The sequence below is a fragment of the Palaemon carinicauda genome, chromosome 32 (assembly GCF_036898095.1).
Source record: "Palaemon carinicauda isolate YSFRI2023 chromosome 32, ASM3689809v2, whole genome shotgun sequence".
In the NCBI taxonomy this organism is placed as follows: Eukaryota; Metazoa; Arthropoda; class Malacostraca; order Decapoda; family Palaemonidae; genus Palaemon; species Palaemon carinicauda.
The window spans coordinates 25,843,797-25,858,392 of NC_090756.1; the positions used below are offsets into that span (position 1 = coordinate 25,843,797).

Here is a 14,596-nt window from a genome sequence, read left to right on the forward strand (position 1 = left end):
GCTTATAGCATCTTGCTCTTCCAACAAGGGCTGTAGCTTAGCTAATAATAATAATAATATTAATAATAATAATAATAATAATAATATTAATAATTTAGATCTATGGAAAAGACTGCCCATACACGCACACTGAGAGAGAGAGAGAGAGAGAGAGAGAGAGAGAGAGAGAATTGGCCAGCTCCACAGGCTGTGGTTATGCTTTTCCAACTAGGGTTGTAGCTTAGCTGGTAATGATAATAATAATAATAATAATAATATTAATAATAATAATCTGTAATGGAAAAGACTGCCCATACACGTATACTGAGAGAGAGAGAGAGAGAGAGAGAGAGAGAGAGAGAGAGAGAGAGAGAGAACTGGCCTGCTCCACTGTCCGGCGTCTCCAACCTCAGTGTGAGTCCGCATATGTTTTCCTCTTTGCTACGAATTTTGGACCTTAGTGGATTTTCCCAAATCAGGAGGGCTTCCCCGAATGACCTTCGGGTGCGAAACGTTGATCTGTGCTATATAATGAGAATCACCGACTTGCAAGACCCCAGTTCTTCTCTGACGTTCCAAGAGAGAGGTTTGAAAAGATACTAATACCCTTTGCTAAGATCTCTTGTGAAGTTAGTCCGTAATTGAGGACTGCTATTTTGGGAGTTTAGAGACCAATATTTGTCTAAGTTTGGGATAGTCATCTTGTATTTTTTATTGAAATTGAACAGTTCCACCAATATATCTAAAAGAATTTGTCTAAGTCGAAGTTGTCATCTTGTAAAATTTTTATTGAAATCGAACAGTTCCATCAAACAGTTCCAAAAATATATCTAAAAAAATTTGTCTAAGTCGAAGTTGTCATCTTGTAATTTTTTATTGAAATCGAACAGTTCCACCAAAATATCTAAAAAGAATTTATCCAAGTCGAGGATTGTCATCTTGCAAATCCTTCATTGAAATCGAACAGTTCCACCTGGATAATGAGTCTCTTAAGCCAATCCTACGATATCCCTGGGGTCCTGGATCTAGATGGGCTCCAATCGAAGGACTTGCTTCCTACACGCCATCTTCCCTGGACGACTTCTGCAACACCTACTTGATAAAGGATCTCCCCGATTGCCCCGATTATGATGACGGGTCAGATTCGACCCAGCTCGCTCTCAGCTCCTTCCAGGGGAAGCCACTTGCCTCTTGGGAGGGCGAGGTGAGTTGGCTCATCGAGTATTACTATAGTCCATTTCTTTTAGCGAGGCATATTTGCACCGACTCGCAACGGTGCCCTTTTAGCTCAGAAAAGTTTCCTGATTGCTGATTGGTTAGAATTATCTTGTCCAATCAATCAGCGATCAGGAAACTTTTCCGAGCTAAAAGGGCACCGCTGCGAGTCGGTGCAAATATGCCCCGCTAAAAGAAATGGACTATAGTAATGACATACACTTGATAAATATTGTTGTGAGGAGGTTATGTTTTCGCCCCTGTTTGTTCGTTTGTCTGTTTGTTTGTGAACAACGTTCAGGGATTAATTGTTATGTTGACACGTGGTAGCATTTCAATTTTCAAAGTCCTAGGTCAAAGGTCAAGGTCGAGAAAAATGTCGTTTGTTTGTGAACAACTTCCTGACCACAATTTTACTCATAGAGTTGTGAAACTTTCAAGGATTAAATGTTAAGACGTGGAAGCTATTCAATTTTCAAAGTCCTAGGTCAAAGGTCAAGGTCGAGAAAAATGTTTGTTTGTGAAGAACTTCCTGACCACAATTTCACTCATAGAGTAGTGAAACTTTCAGGGATTAATTGTTATGCTGAGTCGTGGAAGTGATTCAATTTTAAAAGTCGTAGGTCAAAGGTCAAGGTCGAGCAAAAGGTCGTTTGTTTGTGAACAACTTCCTGACTACAATTTTATTCATAGAGTAGTGAGACTTTTAGGGATTAATTATTATGTTGAGACGTGGAAATAATTCAATTTTAAAAGTCGTAGGTCAAAGGTCAAGGTCAAGGTCGAGCCAAAGGTCATTTGTTTGTGAAGAACTTCCTGACCACAATTTTACTCATAGAGTAGTGAAACTTTCAAGGATTATATGTTGAGATGTGGAAGCGATTCAATTTTCAGAGTCCTGGGTCAAAGGTCAAGGTCTAGCAAAAGGTCAACAACATTAACCCTAACCTTAACCCCAAGTTCGTACATGGTTGCTATACAGACTTGAAACTGTGGCGGAGGTTTGCACTCAAAATGATTTTCTAATTAGAAACTGGTTTTTAGTTTTATTATCTCACGAATCCTTCTTTCTGCACCCTCCGAAGGATTGCATGGACTGGGCATCCTTCGTATGCGAGCGACGGGGCATAGGATATCACGAGGTGGACGTCTCGCCCTTTGGGAGGGTCAAGGGCACCCAGCTGCTGAAGTTCAAGATCCAACACTTCAGCGCCCTCGTCGGCGACATCTATGGGGCCGTGTTCTTTGAAGAATTCAGAGCTTTGAGGAAGATGTCGAAGGGAAAAAGTGAGTCTCTCTCTCTCTCTCTCTCTCTCTCTCTCTCTCTCTCTCTCTCTCTCTCTCTCTCTCTCTCTCTCTATAGCCCTTGACCCATATGCCATATAGATACTGTGAATGGATTTCTAGAGGCTATGTCTTTAGTTAGCTTCTTTTTATTATTATTATTATTATTATTATTATTATTATTATTATTAATATTATTATTTTCATTATTATTATTAGTATTATTATTATTATTATTTTTATTATTATTATTATTATTATTATTATTATTATCATTATTATTATCATCATCATTATTATTATTATTATCATTATCATTGTTATCATTATCTTTGTTATCATTATTATTATCACTATTATTGTTATTTTCATTATCATTATTATTATTATCATTATTATTATCATTATTATTATTATTATTATTATTACTAATTCAGGTCGCCCCAAACGACATGACCCACTGGCCAGTCCCGGCGTCGCAACTTCCTCTCCTACTTCAAAGGACACTCCCATCCTACAGGATAAGGCCTTATCCTTATACAGTTACGACACTTGGCAACTCTCCGAGGAGGACTACCTTGACCTGGACAGGTACTGTACGGCCGAGGATGACGGCCTCCTATACCTTACACTTGAGGACGACCCGTATCAGCCTGAGGACGTCCTGGAGTCGTATCCTCTGGAGGGTAAGAGTCGAGTTATAGTTCTTTGAGTTTGGTGGAGGCTTAGTAAGCTTTGAGATATATATTTTACCTCTGCCAACGTAGTTGAAAGGAGGTTATGTTTTACCTGCTGTTTGTGTTTGTGTGTGTGTTTGTTTGTGAACTGCTTCCTGGCCATAATTTTAATCGTAGAGTAATGAAACTGGCAGGGATTAAATGTTATGTAAAAAGCTGGAAATTATTAAATTTTGGAAGGTCAAAGGTTCAGGTCACTGTCAAGCAAAATGTCCAATTCACGTAATCAGCTAAAATTTTGAACATCGTCGACAAAGAGACTTCAAACGGTTCATATTTTGAGTAAATGAAAATTAACGCCAATTAATACATGTTAAGGTCAAGGTCACGGTTAAGCAAAATGTCCAATTCACGTAATCAGCCATTAGTTTAGACATCGTTGTCAAAGAGACTTCAAAATTGGTTTATATTTTGAGTAAATGAAAATTAACGCCAATTAATACATGTTAAGGTCAAAGGTCAAGGTCACAGTTGAGCAAAATGTCCAATTCACGTAATCAGTCATAAGTTTGGACATCTTTGTCACAGAGACTTCAAACTAGATTCATATTTTAGGTTAGTATATACTTTAAAGAATTCATTTTAAATATATCATCATATCTTATCTTTAAATGATGTTTTAATTTAAAAAGATAAGTTCTATTACATATATGACCCCTCAGAAATGAAATTGAGAATAGTCACAGGAACTTCTGTCCTGAAACTCTTTAAAGATCCTTTTCATGGAACTAATGAGAAGTAAATCATTAGAAATATTTATCTCTTACTTCGCAGCCGAGGAATCTTTACCCTCCGGAGGCGTGGAAGGGGAAGGGTCCTCAAAAGTCCACGAAAAAGTGAAGAGATCCGCCAAGGATAAGGTCAAAACGAAAACGAGGAGAGGAGGTTAGTTAGGTCACCTGTTTTTATGTTATTATTATTATTATTATTATTATTATTATTATTATTAGTAGTAGTAGTAGTAGTAGTAGTAGTAGTAGTAGTAGGAGTAGTGATATTGTTATTATTATCATTATTATTATTATTATTATTATTATTATTATTATTATTATTATTATTTTTGTTGTTGTTGTTATTATTATTATTAGCTACAACCCTAGTTAGTAAATCAGGATGCTATAAGCCCAAGGGCTCCAACAGGGGGAAATAGCCCAGTGAGGAAAGAAAATAAGGGAATTTTGCTTGCTTGCTTGCTTGAGAGAGAGAGAGAGAGAGAGAGAGAGAGAGAGAGAGAGAGAGAGAGAGAGAGAGAGATACAAGGATTTGAGATGTATCAAAGACGTTTTAGTCTATCCTTGGAGACTCCATTTGCTCTTATGTAGAGCAAATCCGTTTAAAACTTTTAGAGAGAGAGAGAGAGAGAGAGAGAGAGAGAGAGAGAGAGAGAGAGAGAGAGAGAGAGAGAGAGAGAGAGAGAGAGTTACAAGGATTGGAAATGTCTCAAAGACTTAGTTCATCTGCGGAGACTCTATTCGCTCATATGTAAAGCGAATTAGTTTAAGCGTTTGATAGAGAGAGAGAGACTGAAAATAAGCTCTGATCTTGCAGAGAGGAAGCCCAAAGTGTGGGAGTTCCTGGTGCGATTATTACTCGACCCACAAACAAACCCACTGTTGGTTCAGTGGCAGAACGAGGAGAGCTCCAGCTTCGTCCTCAACAAGCCCGATATCATCGCTCGTCTGTGGGGTGCTAGGAATGGGAACCCAGATTTGACTTACAACAACTTCGCCAGAGGACTCAGGTGAGTTCCCCCAGATGTTTTTCCTTAGGGGTAAGGTTCACTCCTTGCCTGTGTGGGAGGGATTGGAAGCTTCAAAAGGGTTGGAGATGACAGGGGTCTTTACATTTGATTTTTTTGGGAGGTTATGAAATGGGGGTTTGTTGTTCAGAAGCTATTTTGTTTATATTGCGAACTTCTCTTTTGTTTGGTTAACGATTCTTTTTTTCTTTTTTCTTGCTCTTCTGAAAGTTCCTTGACTAGGGAGCTGTCTTGATTTGGGAACTGCCTTGATGTGGGAACTGTCTTGATGTGGGAACTGCCTTGACTAGGGAATTGTCTTGTTTTGGGAACTGTCTTTATTTGGGAGCCGTCTTGATGTGGGAACTGCCTTGACTAGGGAGTTGTCTTGTTTTGGGAACTGTCTTTATTTGGGAGCTGTCTTGATGTGGGAACTGCCTTGATTAGGGGAGTTGTCTTTATGTGGGAACTGTCTTTACTAGGGAGTTGCCTTGATTTGGGAACTACCTTGACTAGGAAGCTGTCTTGATTCGGGAACTGTCTTGACTAGGGATTTGTCTTGATTTGGGAACTGTCTTGACTATGGAATTGTCTTGATTTTGGAACTTTTTATTTGGGAACTGTCTTGAAATGGGAACTGCCCTGACTAGGGAGCTGTCTTGTGTTGGGAACTGTCTTCATTTGAGAACTGCTTTGACTAGGGAGCTGCCTTGTGTTGGGAACTGTCTTGATTTGAGAACTGCCTTGACTAGGGAACTGTCTTTATGTGAGAACTATCTTGATTTGGGAAATGCCTTGACTATGGAACTTTCTTGATTTGGGAACCCTGGTTTTTAGAACTATCTTGATTTGTGAACTGTCTTGATATGGGAACTCCCTTGACTATGGAACTGTCTTGATTTGAGAACTGCCTTGACTAGGGAACTGTCTTTATGTGGGAATTATCTTGATTTGGGAAGTGTCTTGATATGGGAACTATCTTGATTTGGGAACCTCTTTGACTAAGGAAGTGCCTAGACTAGGGAACTGTCTTGATGTTGGAACTTTCTTAACTAGGGAACTGCCTTGGCTAAGGAACTGCCTTGACTAGGAAACTGCCTTAACTAGGGAACTATCTTGATGTGGGAACTGTCTTAACTAGGGAACTTCCTTGGCTGAGGAACTGCCTTGACTAGGAAACTGTCTTAACTAGGGAACTTACTTGGCTAAGGAACTGCCTTGACTAGGGAACTTTCTTCATGTAGGAACAGCCTTGAAATGTATGACGCTTGATAGATAATGTTATTCATATTTTCTATTCCCCTGAAGGTGGTCAAAATTTCCTAAAAGTTTCTTATGTTCTTTTAGTAATCTTGAGATCACTCTAAACAAGTGTCTTGTATGACAGACCACCTTAGGTTAGGTTAGGTATTTATTGAGTAATTTAAGTCTCCTAGTTACTTTATAAGTGCTTACAGCTTCTTTTGTATTGTTTTACACCTTTTCTTTTCTACAAAATGTACTGGGAAACCAGTGAAGAAAATAAATTTTTAGTTATTTCAAGTACTCATTTGACATTGCGTGGTGTGGAAAACTAGCATAGACTTCTAGAAAATTCTGGAAAATACTAGAAACGTCTGGAAAATATTTGAAAGTACTAAATCAATCCTAATTCCTCATCGCCTTAGGTACCACTACAACACGGGTGCCATAGAATTAGTACCCGAGTACAACTTCATGTACCGCTGCGGTCCCAAAGCTCTGCGATTCCTGGAAGCCCTGAAGATGGCGTCGTCGTCTTAGGAGATGTTTCTAGTCCAGGTGGCCAGTAACCCTACTAGTCTCATTGTTCATGAATCCTGGTATATTCCAGTGATATGTGATATGAGTATCCCATCCGCATTCATGGAACGACATTTGAAGTGGCAGTCTTAGAAGGTCAAAGGTGGGAGTTCATTCGCATGGCAGCAAACGTATACTCAACAGAGATGGTGTCAGTTCCTGTGAGTTGCGAAAGGATTTCTGTAAAGCGCCGTCTTCTTCTCGTTTACTTACTCAACAGAGCTTGCATCAGTTCCTGTGAGTTGCGAAAGGATTTCTTCTGCAAAGCGACGTCCTCTTCTCGTATACTTACTCAACAGAGCTAGCGTCAGTTCCTATCAGTTGCGAAAGGATATCTTCTTCTGCAAAGCGATGTCTTCTCGTATGGACCCGAGAGCATTTACTAAAGCGTTCAAGTCTTACTTTGATAATATGTAACTATAACTACTTTTAGTAAGAGCAAAGAGATATGATGATTATTTAAAGGACCCATATTCTAGAAATATTTTACACTTACAGTTGGAAGATGTAAAATAAAGGACCAGCAGATATTTCTATACAGTGTTGGTACACAAAAATGAGTATAAAATAAAAAAAGATCATGTCAAAGAATGTTGGTGTAGTTTTAAGAGGCATTTTTGTGTTATTATATAAGTTACAGTCCTTATTTCAATAAAAAAAAAATAAAGCGTATCTTTCACTCATTACTATAAACCTGTGTTGAATTATGTAAATATGAAGTTAATGATAGACTTACCCTGCAAATGAAAAGGACACTCCATATTTCTTCAGCATCAATTTAACTTCCTTGGAAGGACAGGAAACGTCTGTTTATACCCACTGGTTTCATGAAATGTTGGAATAACATCTAAACAATCAGTCTAGCCATTCTCTGGCAACAATATGCACCATCACAGTGGTTTTTATTTGATGTATTTTACATTAATTTGATGTGATTAAGAACCTGCGCTGAACTAATTGAAGGAATGCCGAACCTATCTAGGCATTACTGCTGATGGGCTGAGTACAACTTTGGTTCCTAATAGGATTGAACGACTCACTGTCCATCTAACAGGACAACTAAGGGACTTATAGTTAGTCAAGATAAGGTTGCAGAAGGTTGTATACATACTAGAGATGGGTTAACGGTCGCAACCTTGCTAATTTGGACAGAAGGCCGAAATTGCAAGAAGGATAAGCAAGGGATGGAGAAGTTATGGAAAACAAAATAAGATTATGAAAATTAAAATGCCACTTTCTCTAGAAAGAAAAGATTTCTTGCTATAAGAAGGTCTATGGTGACTAGCTGTTACAATGGCAAGATTGTATACATACTAGAGGATAGTTAACAGTGGCAACCTTGTTAATTAGGACGTCAGACCGAAATTTAAAGAAGGATTAGCAAGGGATGGAGAGCATTTGGAAAACAAAATAAGATTATGAAAATTAAAATGCCACTTTCTCCAAAAAGAAAAGATGTCTTGCTATAGGTAGATCTAGGGGGTGACTAGCTGTTACCATGGTAAGATTTACAAAGGTCAGTAAGTGTGATAGCAAGTCCTTACGATCAGTAATTGCTGTGTCAGGATCTGTTTCATCCTAGCTGGCAACTGGAGCCGAAAGCTCGTCGCTGATTGGCTGTTAGTTCAGGCATCCTCCCCTCCCCCTGACCGATGACAGAGCAAGACATTGCATTTTTTCTGCGGTACATGATGTACTTTTTTGCTTTATATCTCACTTAGTTTGTGCAATATCTACCTGGTTCTTTGGTCACAGAGATTAAAGGTAGATGATGAGTTTTACCTTGAAAAAAATATCCATATCTTAAAAAATATACGAAAAAATACGAGTTGAAGTGAAACGAGCACTGATAAAACTTAACACAACTTTTCTTATATGCGGATTTTTACCTACAAATGTTATGCAAATGTAAAATAAAAATAAGTGGATTTTATAGAAAAAAAATCCCTCGAATGTCATGAACCTAAAAATAATAATGCAAGGAAGGAAACTAATAGTGAAATATTTGGCTTTGTACCGCAATATCGTTGCAGATTTTAGTGACGTTTCGTCGATGCATCCCGCCCGCACACGATCACCCGTCGTCATCAAAATATTTCGTTACTCGTCACGCGTTTTAATTTTTTCCTTTTTAGCTCACTTATTTCGCCATCATTTTCTTTCCTTGCATTATTTTTTAGGTTCATGACATTTAAGAGGATTTTTTCTACAAAATCCACCTAATTTTATTTACAAGTATACATTTATAAGTATACGCGGATTCTCACTTTTTGCGCCTGTGCCTGTTACCTAAACCCCGCGAAGAGTGAGGGCTGACTGTAGTAGTTATAGCAGCCGTTTAAATACAAAGAAACTAGTATCAATTATTCCCTCTGAAGATTGAGCAGCATCAGTTGAGACCGGGCATCAAAAGTTCTTAAGGGCGATCGCGGAAACTCGCAAGTACGTCTATCTATCTATCTATCTATTAGTAGCTCTTCCAGGAAAAGGATACTCCAAAATCAAACCATAGTTCTCTAGTCTTGGGTACTGCCATAGCCTCCGTACCATGGTCTTTCACTGTCTTGGGGTAGAGTTCTCTTGCTTGAGGGTACAATCTGGCACACTAATCTATATTATTTCTCCTCCTTTTTTGTTTCTAAAGTTTTGATCGTTTATATATGAAATATTTATTTTAATGTTACTGTTCTAAAAATATTTCATATTAATTGCTAATTATTTTTCTTACAGTTTCCTTATTTCCTTTCCTCAGTGGGCTATTTTTCCCTGTTGGAGTCCTTGGGCTTGTAGCATTCTGCTTTTCCAACTAGGCTTGTAGCTTAGCAAGTAATAATAATAATAATAATAATAATAATAATGATAATAATAATAATTAAAAATAATAATAATAATAATAATAATAATAATAATAATAATAGCAGCCTTTTATCCATTCAACTTTATGATTATGATAATATCTATCTAATTATCTAACTATCTATCTATCTATCTATCCTTTCATCCCATTGACATAATGATAATAATAATATTTAGAATAATAGCATTGCCTTAAAACCTTCCATACTTGTACGCGATATTCAATTCCTTCAACGCTCTATAGAGGACATGCCCGGTACTCCCTCCAATCAATTTAGAAAATAGTCCCTTCTTCACCCGCAAGAGGGCTAGGCCTTTAAGTCCTTGAATATACTTAGATCTACAGTAGGTGCTGCTTCTTTACCCACCCAAGGTGGGGGGGGGGGGGGTTGTTGAGAGCAGACACTCGCTGGCCGATTGTAGAAAGTCTGGTTGGGATCAAGATATTTTTGGATGATTGAAAGGGCTGGTTTGTGGTATTGGCTTGGCGGATTTTTGGTTTTATAGAAATTTTTTTTTATTTAATAGTTTGTTGTTATTTTCTTTGTCAGTGATCGTTGATTGAATTTATATAGGTATATATATGTATATATATATATATATATATATATATATATGTATATATATACATATATACATATATATGTATATATATAGAAATATATATATATATATATATATATATATGTATATATGTGTGTATGTATGTATGTATATATGTAATATATACTGTACGAATATATTATGTATGTGTAAATATGTTTGGTAACCGCATATTTTTGTGCAGGGAGAGAGAGAGAGAGAGAGAGAGAGAGAGAGAGAGAGAGAGAGAGAGAGAGAGAGGAGAGAGAGAGAGAGAGAAACGCATTTTATCAAGATCACTATTTGTCGATGTAAAAGTCTCCAGTAATCCGAAATCGGTAATGTTTCTTGAAATCAACTCAGTTTTTGTAGTGTTTCTCGCAAGTGTTGATATTGTGGGCATGGCAATGATAATGAGGCGGGGAATAATATCTTGAGTATGTTTGTAATTACAATATTCAGACAATATAAGGCTATGTTATAATGCTTGTAGTTAAAACATTACTATATGTTTTTGGCATTTTTCAAATAAAATAAAGCTATATTATAATGCTTATAATTAAAACATTTATAGGTATTAAGTTGTCCAGGGCATCAGCCACTGTCTTTGGTTAGAGTTCTCTTACTTGAGGGTACACACTCGGACACACTATTCTATTTGATTTCTCTTACTCTTGTTTTGTTAAAGTATTTATAGTTTATGTAAGAAATATTTATTTCATTGATGTTACTGTTCTTAAAATATTTTATTTTTCCTCGTTTCCTTTCTTCACTGGGTTATTTTCCTTGTTGGAGCCCCTGGGCTTATAGCATCTTGCTTTTCCAACTAGGGCTGTAGCTTTGCTAGTAATATTAATAATAATAATAATAATAATAATAATAATAATAATAATAATAATAATAATAATAATAATAATAATAATAATAATAATATTATGTTTTTGGCAATTTCTCCTGAAATATACTAAAAGAAATTTCTTTTGAGGGAAAATTTGTCAATCCAATTTCATCTAAATTCATTTTCCAAATTAATTTTTTTCTTCCATTATTGGAAGATAATTATTCTAATTAAAGCCAAGATTATTATTATTTCAGTTGTCCTTATTAAGGACGAAGTTAATTTACAAATATGATCTTCAGTGAAATGTTATGTAAACATTTCATATTTATTTGTATTAATTAAATTTTATTTACTAATTACAAACTACCTATAATTAGTTCTCTGCTTATTATTATTATTATTATTATTATTATTATTATTATTATTATTATTATTATTATTATTATTATTATTTTCTAAGCTACAACCGTAGTTGTAAAAGAAGGATGCTATAAGCCCAAGGGCCCCAACAGGGAAAATAGCGCAGTGAGGAAAGGAAATAAGGAAATATACTACAAGAGAAGTTTAAGAACAATAACATTAAAGTAAATCTTCCACATATAAACTATAAACACTTGAAAAACAAAAGGAAGAGAAACAAGACAGAAGAGTGTGCCCAAATATACCCTCAAGAAAGAGAACTCTAACCCAAGACAGTGGTAGACAATGATACAGAGGCTATGGCACTACCCAAGGCTAGAGAACAATGGTTTGAATTTGGAGTTTTCTTCTAGAAGAGTTTCTTACCATATCTAAAGAGTCTCTTCTACCCTTACCAAGAGGAAAGTAGCCACTGAACAATTACAGTGCAGTAACCCCTTGGGTGAAGAATTGTTTGGTAATCGCAGCGTTGTCAGGTGTATGAGGACAGAGGAGAATCTGTAAAGAATAGGCCAGAGTATTTGGTGTAGGTGTAGGCAAAGGGAAAATGAATCGTAACGAGAGAGAAGGATCTAATGTAGTTACTGTCTGGTCAATCAAAGGACCCCATAACTCTCTAGCGGTAGTATCTCAACGATGCCAGTATTCTTTGATGGGGAAATTGAAAGCCTCATATTGTAATATTTTTATTTATGGAAAAGGAAAAATATAGGGGGAGGTCTTGTAGTGAACAGCTGGTCAAATCAGGATTTTCAGGGTTTTTCAATGTTCCAATTCACCATGTTTAACCCGAAATTCCTAATTGATTTCTTTTGAGAAATTTCACACCTTGAATATAATAATTATCGCAATTTTTCGCTCAACCACCAAAACAATGCACAAGTTAATATCAGGTCAGCTGATCAAAATATGAAAATATGAGAGGTCATAGGCTGGCCTCAGGATCCAAAGCTTCGAGCTGCAATCGTTTACTGAGGCTCTTTTCAACGACTTTCTCTCTCATAATCTTCTTCTACAGGTCGTGATTCAAACTCTCGACTGCTGCCTGGTGTCCTTCTCCATTAACCTGCCCTCAAATAAAAGTAGAGGTCATAGGCTGGCCTCTGGATCCAAAGCTTCGAACTACAATCGTTTACCGAGGCTCTTTTCAACGACTTTCCCTTTCCTCATCTTCTACAGGTCGTGATTCTAACTCTCGACTGTTGCCTGGTGTCCTTCTCCATTAACCTGCCCTCAAATAAAAGTAGAGGTCATTGCCTGGCCTCTGGATCCAAAGCTTCGGATTACAATTGTTTACCGAGGCTCTTTTCAAGGACCTTCTCTTTCATCATCGTCTTCTACAGGTCGGCGATTCAAACTCCCGACTGCTGCCTGGTGTCCTTCTCCGTTAACCTGCCCTCAAATAAAAGTAGAGGTCATAGGCTGGACTGTGGATCCAAAGCTTCTAACTACAATCGTTTATTGAGGCTCTTCAACGACTTTCTCTTTCCTCATCTTCTTCTACAGGTTGGGATTCTAACTCGCGACTGCTGCCTGGTGTCCTTCTCCATTAACCTGCCCTCAAATAAAAGTAGAGGTCATAGGCTGGCCTCTGGATCCAAAGCTTCTAACTACAATTGTTTACTGAGGCTCTTTTCAACGACTTTCTCTTTCTTCATCTTCTTCTACAGGTCGTGATTCTAACTCTCGACTGCTGCCTGGTGTCCTTCTCCATTAACCTGCCCTCAAATAAAAGTAGAGGTCATAGGCTGGCCTCTGGATCCAAAGCTTCGGACTACAATCGTTTACTGAGGCTCTTTTCAACGAGTTTCTCTTTCCTCATCTTCTACAGGTCGTGATTCTAACTGTTTGTGTCCTACTCCAAAAACCTCGCCTTTGACTCACAGCCTACTCTTGGCCCGTCACACCTCAAATAACTCATCTTCGTGACCTTCCCAAAACCTTCTCCGTTGGAATAATGAGCTACTCGGTTTAATAGAGCCCTCAAGGAAAATGAATTAGGGGTGGAGTCTGTTAATGTCCTTGGGGACATTCTTCGCGTGATCGCTTGATGTTGCTGGCATCATCTCTACCGGGATTTCCAAATCGAAACTGGGCTAATTTTGTCTGACAATACACATTAATTGTCTGTTTCTTCCCACGATCTTATGGATTCCAGTCTCTCTCTCTCTCTCTCTCTCTCTCTCTCTCTCTCTCTCTCTCTCTCTCTCTCTCTCTCTCTCTCTCTCTCTCACACACACACATATAACAACCTCACTCTTTCGGTCAAACTAGTGCTAAAGAAACAACCTCAAGAAGAAAATGTGAATTAGATAATATTCCAAGTCTCTCTCTCTCTCTCTCTCTCTCTCTCTCTCTCTCTCTCTCTCTCTCTCTCTCTCTCTCTCTCTCTTTCTCGTAACCTATTTATGTTGTCGCTTTCAAAGACTCTAAAATAAATAGAAGTTTTCTCATTTGGTTTATGGGGGCTGAGAGAACTTAGTCGAAATTCTCTCTCTCTCTCTCTCTCTCTCTCTCTCTCTCTCTCTCTCTCTCTCTCTCTCTCTCTCTCTCTCTCTCTCTCTCTCTCTCTCTCTCTCTCATAGCAACCCCCCTCTCTCTGTGAAGCTAATGAAGACACAACCTCAAGAGGAAAATGTGAATTAGATAATATTCCAACATCGATGATAGATCCTGTACGATTGTTGTATTGTTTATGTATATATCTTTACATTGATATGTAACTACTGTATATAGATGTAATATGTGTATATACCACTGTGTTTGTAGATATGTTTGTGTGTTTGAGAGAGAGAGAGAGAGAGAGAGAGAAGAGGAGAGAGAGAGAGAGAGAGAGAGAGAGAGAGAGAGAGAGAGAGAGAGAGAGAGACCTATTAAGTAACACTGATTCTCTTTAGAAAGATTTTAAAGCGCCAAAGAGATCTTAAAGATAGTTAAGCATCAATGACATCTGTTTAAAAACACCAATGAAGCCCTCTTTAGATAGAGATCAAATTTTCACAGTGCATTAAGTTCGATTCCACTTGACATCAATTCAAAAGAAAATTGAAACCACTTTTAAAAACTCATAGATGAGACTAACCTTCAATGTGGTGAAGTATTTAATCATTAGAAAACCTCTTA

General features: G+C 37.4%; 1 pseudogene; it reads left to right on the plus strand.

Annotated features, from left to right (window-relative positions):
• The first annotated feature begins 892 nt into the window (after window positions 1-892).
• Window positions 893-7,208, plus strand: LOC137625351 (ETS homologous factor-like; annotated as a pseudogene).
• Window positions 7,209-14,596: the final 7,388 nt, after the last annotated feature.